Raw genomic sequence first — 14,127 nt, 5'->3', positions numbered from 1 at the left:
GATTATTAATATATTTTATGATATTATCATTACCATTACTAGTATTAAACTTATAAATTATTTGTAATATCATTTAAAACTTATTACTAGTATTATTATTATTATTATTATTATTATTATTATTATTATTATTATTATTATTATTATTATTATTATTATTATTATTATTATTAATATTATTGTTATTATTAGTATTAGTATTAGCATTTTAACTACTATTATTAATATCAAATATTACAATTCTCTTTGTCATTAGAATTAATACAAATGTCATGAATATTAATATCATTTTAGTATTAGCCTTAAGTACCATTATTATTATTGTTAACACTATTATGTTTATTATTATTACTAGTGATATGAGTATAATTACTAATAATATTATATTTATTAATAATATAAATATTAATAATGTATTATTAAACTTATTATTATTATCATTAGTTGTAAAATGGATAGTTTTATATAAAAATACAATACAACAATAATAAAATTTACATACCACTATACTGTTATTATTAAAATGATAATTATTAAACTATATATATAAAATGTATCAATTAATACGTAAATATATATTGTTATCATATATAGACTCTAATATATATTTTTGTAACATATTATAAAGAATAGTAATATTAGTTATATTTATTATATAAACTAAATATATTAAATCGATTTAAATAACAAATGATATAACAAGTAAATTATTAATAATAATTTATATAAATTCGCTCGATTATGATTATGTGTTTTAATAGATATACAAATGATATAGGTTCGTGAATCCGAGGCCAACCCTGCATTGTTCAATTGTTCATTATCGTCCTATGTATTTTTACAACAAAATACATTAGGTGAGTTTCATTTACCTTTTTACCCTTTATATTTTTGGGCTGAGAATACATGCGCAATTTTTATAAATGTTTTTACGAAATAGACACAAGTAATCAAAACTACATTATATGGTTGAATGATCGAAATCGAATATGCCCCTTTTTATTAAGTCTGGTAATCTAAGAATTAGGGAACAGACACCCTAATTGACGCGAACTCTAAAGATAGATCTATCGGGCCCAACAAGCCCCATCCAAAGTACCGGATGCTTTAGTACTTCGAAATTTATATCATGTCTGAAGGAGGATCCCGGAATGATGGGGATATTCTTATATGCATATTGTTAATGTCGGTTACCAGGTGTTCAATCCATATGAATGATTTTTGTCTCCATGTGTGGGACGTATATTTATGAGAACTGGAAATGAAAATCTTGTGGTCTATTAAAATGATGGAAATGATTATTTATGTTAAACTAATGAACTCACCAACCTTTTGGTTGACACTTGAAAGCATGTTTATTCTCAGGTATGAAAGAAGTCTTCCGCTGTGCAATTGCTCATTTTAAGGATATTACTTGGAGTCATTCATGACATATTTCAAAAGACGTTGCATTTGAGTCGTTGAGTTCATCAAGATTATTATTAAGTCAATTATAGTTAGATATATTATAAAATGGTATGCACGCCGTCAACTTTCGATGTAATGAAAGATTGTTTTTTCAAAAACGAATGCAATGTTTGTAAAATGTATCATATAGAGGTCAAGTACCTTGCGATGTAATCAACTGTTGTGAATCGTTTATAATCGATAATGACTTCGTCCGGATGGATTAGGACGGGTCTTTACACAAACCTCATCCACTTCAATTCTAGAGTGAGAGTGCATTTAAGTGTGAGAAAGCTCAAATAGGAGAGGAAGAAGCTTGTTTCGGGTTCTAGCTCGAGCATTAAAGTTGTTCATCTCCTCATTAGCTTCGTTTTGATTGTGGTGGTAAGCCCTAAACTTGATTACCTTAGTTTAATGTGTTTAAGGGTTAGGGTTTGGGTTAGTGTTGCACATAAAACCCATTTGTGAGTAATTTGGGGGTTTTGGGTAAGTTTGGGTCATGAAGACCCAAATGGTGACTAACCTAGGGTTTTGAAAGGGGTAAATGGGTCTTAAAGTCCTAGCAAATCACTAGTACACTTATAGTTAATGTTAGTGGGTGTCATGACCCAAATGGGTGTGTTGACCTTGAAATGGGTCAAATAGGTCTTTAATGACCTAAGTGGTCTTGCATGTGTGAAAATGAGTTAAATTAGTGATTTAAAAATGTAATAAGACCATATTTGTCTAGGGTTAGGGTTTTTGGTGAAGTTGACCCATTTTTAGGGTTAATGGTGCAAAATGGGTCGGGATTGCACTTTGGGTCAAAATGACTTAGGAATGGTGAAAGAATTGGTTGACCGACTTGAGTTTACGTTTAATAATATGTATAACGTGATAGGTACGTTACTTTGAGGTTTCGCAAGCTCGGGTATCTTTTCACAAGACTTTGAGGTGAGTGGAATAATTATATGCGTAGGTATATAATGTATCTATTAGTTGTAGCTTGAAATGTGTAGTGTCGAGGTGTTAAGACACCACGTTTCACGTGAAGAGTGTAGCATCGAGGTGTTAAGATGCCACTCGGGTGTAGCATCAAGGTGTTAAGATGCCACCTAGGAGTGTAGTGTCGAGGTGTTAAGACACCACTTCGAAAAATTAATGAGTGAAGCATCGAGGTGTTAAGATGCCACTCGGGGTGAAGTGCCGAGGTGTTAAGGTGCCACCCTAGGGGTTAGTGGTGCGAGGTGTTAAGTGCCCTAACAGATGTTGTGAACACCGATGGCGTTTTCGCGAGCGCCGTTCCCTTGTACAATTGGTTAACCATGGTTATTTGTGTTGTAAGCATATTATATTATTCGAGTTATATTTATATGCGGTTGTTATGCTATCTTGGGGGTATTGGTGAATTATAGCTTGTTATTGCGACGATAAGCTAATGTTGTTTGCTAGCATGTTTGCGGTTGTGTAAGTGTATGCAAGTAGGTATAATTATATATGTATTCGTATAATTATTGCATTCACTAAGCTTTGCTTACCCTCTCATTGTTTACCTTTTTTTATAGGCTCGGGCATTGACAAGGGTAAGAGCGTTCAATTGGATTAGTGATCTCCCGCTTGTTTTGTTAGGGAATGCTTTTGGGTGTTAGCTTTTGGAGTTCGACCGAGATTGGGTAGTTTAACCCCAAACACCATGCTCTAGTGTCGTTTGGAACTTAAACTTATATTTGGTCGAAACTTTTATTTTTGAACGAAACTCGTAAAATGGGCGTTGTGGGCCCGTTGATGTAAAACTTGATTTGATGATGAAAATCTCTTAGTTTCACTTATATTGACTCGTGGTAAAAAGGTTTTCGTTTGAAAGTGTCGGGAAGTGGGTTTTCCGCTCGTGTGAGTTGGACCCGTGATCAGTAGCTGGAAGACCATTGGGACACCGTCCTAATTGCTTGGACGTCGTCCTAGTTGTTTTGAGCTGGACGCCGTCCCAAACTTTGGACGCCGTCCCACCTTTCTGAGCTGGACGCCGTCCAGGATTCTGGACGCCGTCCAGATGCACTGACATAGAAATTTTTTTTTGGGTACGCGTCTAAGGGATTTAAGATGTCGGGTTGTTATAAGTGGTATCAGAGCATGGTTTAAGGGATTTATGTGACTTGAGATAGGCGCCTAGACTTAGACTTTTTGTGTGTGCGTTATGCGGGACTTGTAGGACTTTGGGTCGGATCGGGATTGGTTAGTGCATAGGTTTATGCAAACTAATCATGCACTATTTGATTTGTATGTTTAGCGAGCATCGAGTGAGATGGACGTTGTACTAGCAAGTTAATGCGACGTGCTCGCGTAGTAATGACTAGCTACCATTATTACGGGCACAAATCGTGTCAAACAAGTAATGTACGACGATTGTCGAGCGAGATGGGATAGTGTGGTATATATGTATGTACGTATGTGTTGTGTCTTTTCATTTCGTTGCTTAACCTCTTCCGTTTTATAGAATGAAGACGAGAAACGGACCCGATCATGATAACGGAAGTACAAGCGAGGACGCCGAGTTTTCGGCCAAGGTTGAGGCCGTCTTTAAAAAGTTAAAAGTGGATTTTCTTACGGACGTCCGAAAGGTCTTTCAAGATTCGGTCGATGGGCAGGTGACCGATTTGATAAATGAACGAATGAAGGCCACCATCGAAGAGGCCCTTGATGCTAGAAACCTTTATCCTCGCGGTGAAGGAGGTGAAGGAAGGCGGGACTTCCATTATAAGAATTTCAAGGACACTCAACCCTCGATGTTTAATGGGGTGCGAGATCCTTTGAAGAGTACATGTTGGATCTCCGATATCGAGGGAGCTTTCCGTACCGCGGAATGCCCTCCTGAGAAGAAAACAAGGTTTGGTTCAAGCATGTTGCGGGAGGAAGCTAAGTTGTGGTGGGACGATAAGATCAACTTATATGGCGAAGAACAATGTATGGGCTTGACATGGGAGGAGTTCAAGAAAGAATTTTTCAAAGAATACCGAACTTCATCCGATCTCGATAGAATCCGGGATGAGTTGCACCATCTGCAACAAGGGTCAATGGACTTGGTTACACTCAAGTCTACCTTCTTGGCAAAGACTCGTTTTTGCCCGAAATATGTGGGTAATGATCACAAGTTAATGAAGGATTTCTACCGTACCTTGAATGATGAGTACAAGGGTAAGATTAGTCGGGGAATGGCTAAGACTTTTGAAGAACTATTCGAGTTGGCTCGGGGTTTTGAACTGAAGGTTCCGAGGAAGAGTGATTTCACTTTTTCAAAGAGAAAGTTTGAAGGTTTTAGTTACTCTAACTCTTCAAACAAGAAGAACAAGAACAAGAAGGGTTCCGAAAGTGTCAATAGCGTGAAGAAGGGCGCTACCGGTTGTTTTTCTTATGCGTGCTACAATTGTGGCAACCGGGTCATATGGCTTGTGAATGTCCGAAACCATTTTCCGGAAACAAAATCACTTGTTTTAATTGCGGAAAAGAAGGACATAAGAAGCCGGAGTGTCCCGACTTGCGCAATGATAATGTTAAGCGGTTAGAGAAGGCGGCGGGTACGGCAAGGGGTCGAAATTATTTGATGACCAATGATGAAGCCAAGCAATCAAACGAAGTTGTCTCAGGTACTTTCGTGGTTAATTCTAATCCGAAAAGAATTCTATTTGATAGCGGTGCAAATTTGTCGTTTGTGTCTCCTAAATTTGTGCCTAAACTTGATAGACCGTTAGCTAAGTTAAGTCGTCCGGTAGAAGTCGAAATAACGGACGGCAAGACGGTGCTAGTGGTTGATGTGTGTGAAAATTGTGATGTTGTTTTCGGTGCCGAAACCTTTAAAATTGATCTCATTCCAATGACCATGGGCGATTTTGATATTGTCGTTGGTATGGATTGGCTCGATCGTTATAGAGCCGATATTGCATGCCATGATAAGTTTATTCGTGTGAAGACCCCAAGTGGGGGAGAGTTGATTATTCATGGTGATAAGCGAAGGAGACCGGTACCGATATGCACTTTTGCACGGGCACGTCGTCTCGTTGTTACCGGTGGCATGGCTTTCCTTGCTCATGTTGTTGATACTCGTAATGAGCCACCACCCATTCGTGAAATTCTGGTGGTTAATGAATTTGAAGACGTTTTTCCGGATGAGTTACCGGGTGTTTCGGCGGAAAGACAAGTTAAATTTCGCATTGAGTTGGTTCCGGGGGCTACCCCCATTGCTAAAACTCCTTACCGTTTAGCGCCAACGGAAATGCAAGAGTTGTTAAATCAAACCCACGAGTTGCTTGAGAAGGGTTTTATCCGACCGAGTGCTTCGCCATGGGGTGCTCCGGTGTTATTTGTGAAGAAGAAAGATGGTAGTATGCGGATGTGCATCGATTACTGAGAGTTGAATAAAGTGATGATCAAGAATCGTTATCCGTTACCTAGGATTGACGATTTGTTTGATCAACTTCAAGGTGCAACGTATTTCTCGAAAATCGACCTACGGTCCGGCTATCACCAAATGCGGGTCCGTGAGGAAGACATTGAGAAAATGGCTTTTCGAACGCGTTATGGGCATTTTGAGTTTTTTGTGATGCCTTTCGGTCTTACGAATGCACCGGCGGCATTCATGGATCTTATGAACCGAGTGTGCCAACCTATGTTGGACAAGTCGGTAATAGTGTTCATTGACGACATACTAGTCTACTCGAAAAGTATGAACGAACATGAACGTCATTTGCGTGAAGTATTGAAGACGCTACGAAAGGAGAAGTTGTATGCAAAGTTCTCCAAATGTGAATTTTGGCTAAGGGAAGTTCAATTCCTTGGTCATATTGTGAATGAAAATGGTATTCAAGTAGATCCGGGGAAGATCGAGACGGTGAAGAGTTGGGGACGACCGACTACGCCTACGGAAATCCGAAGTTTTCTCGGATTGGCCGGTTATTATCGTCGGTTTATCCAAGACTTTTATAAGATTGCTTCTCCATTGACGAAGTTGACGAGAAAGAATGCTAGGTTTAATTGGGAGAACGAGCAAGAGATTGCTTTTCAATTGTTAAAAGAGAAGTTGTGTCAAGCTCCGGTGTTAGTGTTGCCGGAAGGGGTAGAAGATATGGTAGTTTATTGTGATGCTTCCTTAAATGGTCTCGGGTGTGTTCTAATGCAAAGAGGTAAAGTCATCGCTTATGCCTCTCGAAAATTAAAGGAACATGAAACGAGATATCCGACTCATGATCTTGAGTTGGCGGCGGTTGTGCATGCGTTGAAAATTTGGCGCCACTACTTGTATGGTGTCAAATGTACGATTTATTCGGATCACAAGAATTTAAAACATCTTTTTACTCAAAGAGATTTGAATTATCGTCAACGTAGATGGATGGATGTGGTGAAAGACTATGATTGTGAGATACTTTATCATCCGGGTAAGGCGAACGTTGTAGCGGATGCGTTGAGTCAAAAGAGTCAACATCCGGCGATACGTGTAGGATCGTTACGTTTGATTATTACTAATGATTTTCTTGTGAAGCTTGGTGAGATTCAAATAGAGGCTTACGTTCACAACAAGCATACGGAGCGAATCGTGGGCCAATCGGAGTTTATTACTATGGGTTCGTGTGGGTTGTTGTCTTTTCAAGGAAGGGTGTGGGTGCCTAAGATGGGTGGTTACCGACGGGTGCTACTTGATGAAGCACATAAGTCAAAATATTCCATTCACCCGGGCGCGACGAAAATGTATCTTGACTTGAAGAAAGACTATTGGTGGCCGGGCATGAAGCGTGATGTTGTTAAATATGTTGAGCAATGTGTTACTTGTTTGCAAGTTAAAGCCGAGCACCAAAAGCCGTATGGTAAGTTGCAACCGTTAGAAATTCCGAAATGGAAATGGGAGCACATTACCATGGATTTCATAACAAAGTTACCTAAGACGGCGAGAACCCAACTTGACACGATTTGGGTAATAGTTGATAGATTGACGAAAAGTGCTTTGTTTCTTCCCATTAAAGAAGCGACATCTTCGGAGGCCTTAGCTTAGTTGTTTATCAAGGAAGTGGTCTCGCGACATGGGGTTCCTATATCTATTATTTCGGATCGAGATACCCGTATTACATCTCGGTTTTGGGAAAAGTTTCACGAAGATATGGGAACGCAATTGAAATTGAGCACGGCGTATCATCCTCAAACGGACGGTCAAACCGAACGTACGAATCAAACTTTGGAAGATATGTTACGGGCGTGCATTATTGATTTTGGTGGTAGTTGGGATGAGCATTTGCCTTTGGTGGAATTCTCGTACAATAATAGTTATCATACTAGTATCGGGATGCCACCTTATGAGCTGCTTTACGGGCGAAGGTGTCGAACTCCAATTTGTTGGGGTGAAGTGGGTCAAAGGGAAATCGGGAGTACCGATTTAGTTTTGGAGATGAATAACAAGATTGATATTATTCGGGATCATTTGAAGAAGGCTCAAGATAGACAAAAGTCGTATGCCGATAAACGTAGACGAACGATCGAATTTCAAGAAGGTGATATGGTGATGCTTAGGGTTTCCCCTTGGAAGGGTATTATTCGATTTCGAAAACGGAGAAAGTTAGCTCCTCGGTTTATTGGGCCATTCAAAGTTTTAGCTCGTGTTGGCGAAGTTGCATATCGTTTGGAATTACCCGAAGAACTTGCGGGGATCCATAATACATTTCATGTTTTCCATCTCCGTAAGTGTCTTGCGGATGATTCTTCGTGGGTGTCGTTAGACGAGATTGAGCTAAATAATAAGTTAGAGTATGTTGAGGAGCCGGTTGCTATACTTGATGAAAAGGTTAAGAAATTGAGAAATAAATAGGTGAGGACTTTTAAAGTCCAATGGCGTCGAAGTATAGGTTCCGAGTTTACTTGGGAGCCCGAAGAGTTTGTCTTGGTTTATCTTCCTGCTTGTCATGCGGCGTGGATTGCGAGGTCGCAATCCAGTTCAAGTGGGGGAGAGTTGTAAGATCCGGCTTCCTCAGACTGGTGGGACACTGTCCAAATGGGCGGGACGCCGTCCCAGATTAAAGGCCTGGACGCCGTCCAACTTTCTGGACGCCGTCCAGAATGGCTGGCAGACAAGCCTTTTTGTTTTTTAGAAATTTTAGATGGGCATTTTGGTAATTTCACTTTGTGAATGAATTAAAGGCCCTAGATCAGTTTTGTTGAGCATCATTACTCCATGTCCAACCACCAAACCTCATCCACTTCAATTCTAGAGTGAGAGTGCATTTAAGTGTGAGAAAGCTCAAATAGGAGAGGAAGAAGCTTGTTTCGGGTTCTAGCTCGAGCATTAAAGTTGTTCATCTCCTCGTTAGCTTCGTTTTGATTGTGGTGGTAAGCCCTAAACTTGATTACCTTAGTTTAATGTGTTTAAGGGTTAGGGTTTGGGTTAGTGTTGCACATAAAACCCATTTGTGAGTAATTTAGGGGTTTTGGGTAAGTTTGGGTCATGAAGACCCAAATGGAGACTAACCTAGGGTTTTGAAAGGGGTAAATGGGTCTTAAAGGCCTAGCAAATCACTAGTACACTTATAGTTAATGTTAGTGGGTGTCATTTGGGTTGTGGATGACCCAAATGGGTGTGTTGACCTTGAAATGGGTCAAATAGGTCTTTAATGACCTAAGTGGTCTTGCATGTGTGAAAATGAGTTAAATTGGTGATTTAAAAATGTAATAAGACCATATTTAACTAGGGTTAGGGTTTTTGGTGAAGTTGACTCATTATTAAGGTTAATGGTGCAAAATGGGTCGGGATTGCACTTTGGGTCAAAATGACTTAGGAATGGTGAAAGAATTGGTTGATCGACTTGAGTTTGCGTTTAATAATATGTATAATGTGATAGGTACATTACTTTGAGGTTTCGCAAGCTCGGGTATCTTTTCACAAGACTTTGAGGTGAGTGGAATAATTATATGCGTAGGTATATAATGTATCTATTTGTTGTAGCGTGAAATGTGTAGTGTCGAGGTGTTAAGACACCACGTTTCACGTGAAGAGTGTAGCATCGAGGTGTTAAGATGCCACTCGGGTGTAGCATCGAGGTGTTAAGATGCCACCTAGGAGTGTAGTGTCGAGGTGTTAAGACACCACTCCGTAAAATAATGAGTGAAGCATCGAGGTGTTAAGATGCCACTCGGGGTGAAGTGCCGAGGTGTTAAGGTGCCACCCTAGGGGTTATTGGTGCGAGGTGTTAAGTGCCCTAACGGATGTTGTGAACACCGATGGCGTTTTCGCGAGCGCCGTTCCCTTGTACGATTGGTTAACCATGGTTATTTGTGTTGTAAGCATATTATATTATTCGAGTTATATTTATATGCGGTTGTTATGCTAGCTTGGGGGTATTGGTGAATTATAGCTTGTTATTGCGACGATAAGCTAATGTTGTTTGCTAGCATGTTTGCGGTTGTGTAAGTGTATGCAAGTAGGTATAATTATATATGTATTCGTATAATTATTGCATTTACTAAGCTTTGCTTACTCTCTCGTTGTTTACCTTTTTTTATAGGCTCGGGCGTTGACAAGGGTAAGAGCGTTCAATTGGATTAGTGATCTCCCGCTTGTTTTGTTAGGGAATGCTTTTGGGTGTTAGCTTTTGGAGTTCGACCGAGATTGGGTAGTTTAACCCCAAACACCATGCTCTAGTGTCATTTGGAACTTAAACTTATATTTGGTTGAAACTTTTATTTTTGAACGAAACTTGTAAAATGGGCGTTGTTGGCCCGTTGATGTAAAACTTGATTTGATGATGAAAATCTCTTAGTTTCACTTATATTGACTCGTGGTAAAAAGGTTTTCGTTTGAAAGTGTCGGGAAGCGGGTTTTCCGCTCGTGTGAGTTGGACCCGTGATCAGTAGCTGGAAGACCATTGGGACGCCATCCCAATTGCTTGGACGTCGTCCCAGTTGTTTTGAGCTGGACGTCGTCCCAAACTTTGAACGCCGTCCCACCTTTCTGAGCTGGACGCCGTCTAGATGCACTGACATAGAATATTTTTTTTTTGGTACGCGTCTAAGGGATTTAAGATGTCGGGTTGTTATAGATGAACACGAAAATGAAATTCAGAGTTAGAGCTTACCACTAGTATCACCGTGTAGCTAAGAACGAGGAGAACAAACTTGTCAACTATGCCAAAGATCAAAACCCGCTTCTTCCTTTCCAGAATCCCACTTGAATCACTTGGGGTATTTGAGTTTCTCGGGAGAAAATGAAAGAAAAAGGAAAAGAAAATAAGAAATGAAATGAATGGATGAGGTTAAAGCCTCAAATCTGGCTCAAACATGAAAAGACCAAAATGCCCTTGCTTCTCATTTAATATTACAAAAATCCGGCACCAGTTTGCCCAGAATGCCGCGCCGCGACCTATAACTAGGTCTGGGATTATTCTTTGTCCTACTTCTGATCTCAATTTCAGTCCATTGCCGCGCCGCGGCCTCCTTGTCGCGCCGCGACACAAAGCACGATCTGAGTAATTTTCTCCTCACACAAGACTTAACACTAGAAAATGTCCCGAACCCTTCATACGCCTATCGTACATACCCAATACACCTATAAATCATATACGGGGAAAACGGGGTGTTACATCATTATTATTATTATTATTATTATTATTATTATTATTATTATTATTATTATTATTATTATTATTATTATTATTAGTTATGGAGTAATTGATGAGTATTAGTTATCAATTACTGTATTAGTTATTAGTTATAGTTATTATTAAAGTAATCGGTTGAAGGTCAGTTTTGAAGTCGGTTTCGACGTCGGAGGTGATCGACGGTCGGCCGACACCCTACCGTTGTCAATCCACCGTCTTGGATGCCAAAGGCTTGCAAGAGACCATGCAAAATGCGACCTTAGTTTGTGAAAGTGGGGCTCATTTTTGAATTTATATTAGTTACATTGCAATGGTTTATTTTTTTTTCTTTTATTATAAATACTACTAACCACTTAACATTTTCACACACCATTTCTCACTTTCTCTCTAAAACACATTTCAACTTTCTACAAATTTTCTTTGATGCTAAAAAAAAAAAAAAAGTTTTCTTCCAACTACGATATCATTGCAATCGACGTTTATTTTGAGGGTGAATTTGACTCCGAGAAAAATAGTTACACAAATGACAAGATAAATTCATTTAATAATACAAACATCTATGACTTTGAGTTAAACACATTGTATGTGTTACTTGATAAAGAATACCTTTCATTAAAGTTTTGTATTTCAGCGAGGATTCGCAAAAAATTGAAAATTTTGAATGTCCTAAATAATGATGCTATGAAATCGTAGGGGAATCGAACATAAAAGATAAAAAGTTACTTTGTATATTTTTTTCAATCCCGACAGTTATCATCCTTTTGACAAACACACGAATAGTTCCTAGGACAGATACAATAATGATTAGTAATTTCATGTAATGTTTGGTATTTTAGGAGTTTATTTTATTGTGTATCTGTACTTTTAATTATGTAATAATATTTAGGAAATTGTGTAACCGTATTTTTAGAAAATTATGTAATCGTATTTCTAGGAATTTATGTAATCGCAGTTAAATTTATATTATTTTTAATCTATTATTTATTATATAAATATAAATTAACAATAAAATGAATAAATTAACTAAAAATATAAATAAATAATAAATAATTAATTTCTTCTCTCTCCGAAACATTAAAAACTAACACTGAACGACTTCTTCACTTTATTATGAAAAAAAAATTGCCGTTCAAAAATGTCAGTTTTTCAGTGTTAGTTGAGACAGTGTTCAGTCATCAACAAGAAGCTAAAATATAGTGAACGACACCCGATACTCTTAAAATTGGAATGGTTTGGCTTCTCTAGTACTAAATCAATCTCCTTGAATGAGCTAGTGAGTCACATCTTCCATATTTGTAACGTATAGCATTAGATGTATTAGATTTCATTAATTAATTAATTATTATAATTATAATAATAATAATTATAATTATTACAGAATATAATTATATTATAAATATAAATATCTATAGTTTCTATTAAAATTCTAAAATGATGATGCCATTATTAGGCTAATTCTTTTGTTAAGAAAAAATTAAAAAGAAAATGAAAAAAAATCTAAGCCCTTAAGGTGATGTCATTAATCTAATAATGACTAATTAAATTAAATCTACTTATTTATTTATTTCATGTTTTTCGAGAAAAAAATTCACTCTCATTAGTTATTAATTATTATTATTATATTATTATTCAAATTCAAATATGGGTTCTCTTTACTAGATTAATCACGTTATATATATATATATATATATATATATATATATATATATATATATATATATATATATATATATATATATATATATATATATATATATATATATATACGAAATATACGAAATATACGTCTCAATAAAAGGTTCTAATGTAGGTTTTTATGACAAGAAAAATAGTAATTGTGATGAAAATTGGAAGATGATGGTGAGAAAATAAATGTACTTCATTTACTTCGATCAAGTTATCAAGTTAAGTACATCAATGTGTTTGAAAAAACAACGAAAAGTTTCTTAGTCGGAATCCGTCGGGTCATTAAACTGAATGACTTTAGCGTTTAAATTCACTTAATACCTAAAATATACCATTAAACTGTTTTGTTTAAACACATCCGTGATTCTACGGGTAATTTCACTAGTAATATAATTATTTCACTATCCATCCTTTTGTAGGCATTTAAAAGAAAGCGTACCTTTCATTGTTTAGTCACGTATATGTTTTTTTTTAAGTTGGATCATACTCCCTTCATAATACGCAGATAAAAAATACATAGTTTAAAAAAAAATAACTGTTACATATATTTTTTCTTACTTTTGTTTTACCCTTACTTTCTACCTAACTTTTTGTCTTATATGTATAAGTCAAGGACATAAAGAAAATCTATCTTATTATTCTTATCTATTTATGAAAGTAAAATATTAATTTCAAACAATTCAAAAAAAATAATGAACTATTAAGATGGGATAAAGGGAGCATCAAGTTTTAAATAGTGGATCATAATTGAATCATACAGTGCTAGCTTCACAAACTTATATTTTTTGCTATACTCTTATGCATAAAAATACAAGGTATCTGTAGTCCATTTTTTATGTTCATTTCAAAAACGAAAATGAACCTTAAAATTGATTAAAGTGAGGTGCTGTTCGAGCACAATTCGATGTTCATTTAAAGGTTAAATGCCATATATATAAAGAAAAGACATCTGCGACAAAATTTAGCCCGGGGGGGGGGGGGGGGGGGGGTCCCTGTGGTATATATGAAAATGTGAATGGAGTCCAAAACTTTAATTTTAACTTTGGGGGTCCTCGTGGTATACAAAAGTTTTTTAGGGGGTCCAATTCGTTATTTTAATGAAATCACATGAAAAATACTTGAGGGTATTTTGGTCATGACACTTTTTGTCCCACTTTAACCCCAATCGTTCCCTACCTCAGTTGAAACATTCAAACCTAATCCACCCCTAATCCGTATCCAACAACGATTGAAAACATAAACCCTAATCATCCTGTTGAATCCGAATCCCTTACATTATTTTTATAAAAAAACAAAATTTGAAGCTAAACGACCTATTTATGGTGAAGCTTTACCACATAAATTTGAACCTTTCTTTCGTATACTAACCATTCCAGAAAATAATATCAAT

This window comes from Rutidosis leptorrhynchoides, chromosome 11 (assembly GCF_046630445.1).
Source record: "Rutidosis leptorrhynchoides isolate AG116_Rl617_1_P2 chromosome 11, CSIRO_AGI_Rlap_v1, whole genome shotgun sequence".
Classification (NCBI taxonomy): Eukaryota; Viridiplantae; Streptophyta; class Magnoliopsida; order Asterales; family Asteraceae; genus Rutidosis; species Rutidosis leptorrhynchoides.
This window is presented reverse-complemented; position numbering follows the sequence as displayed.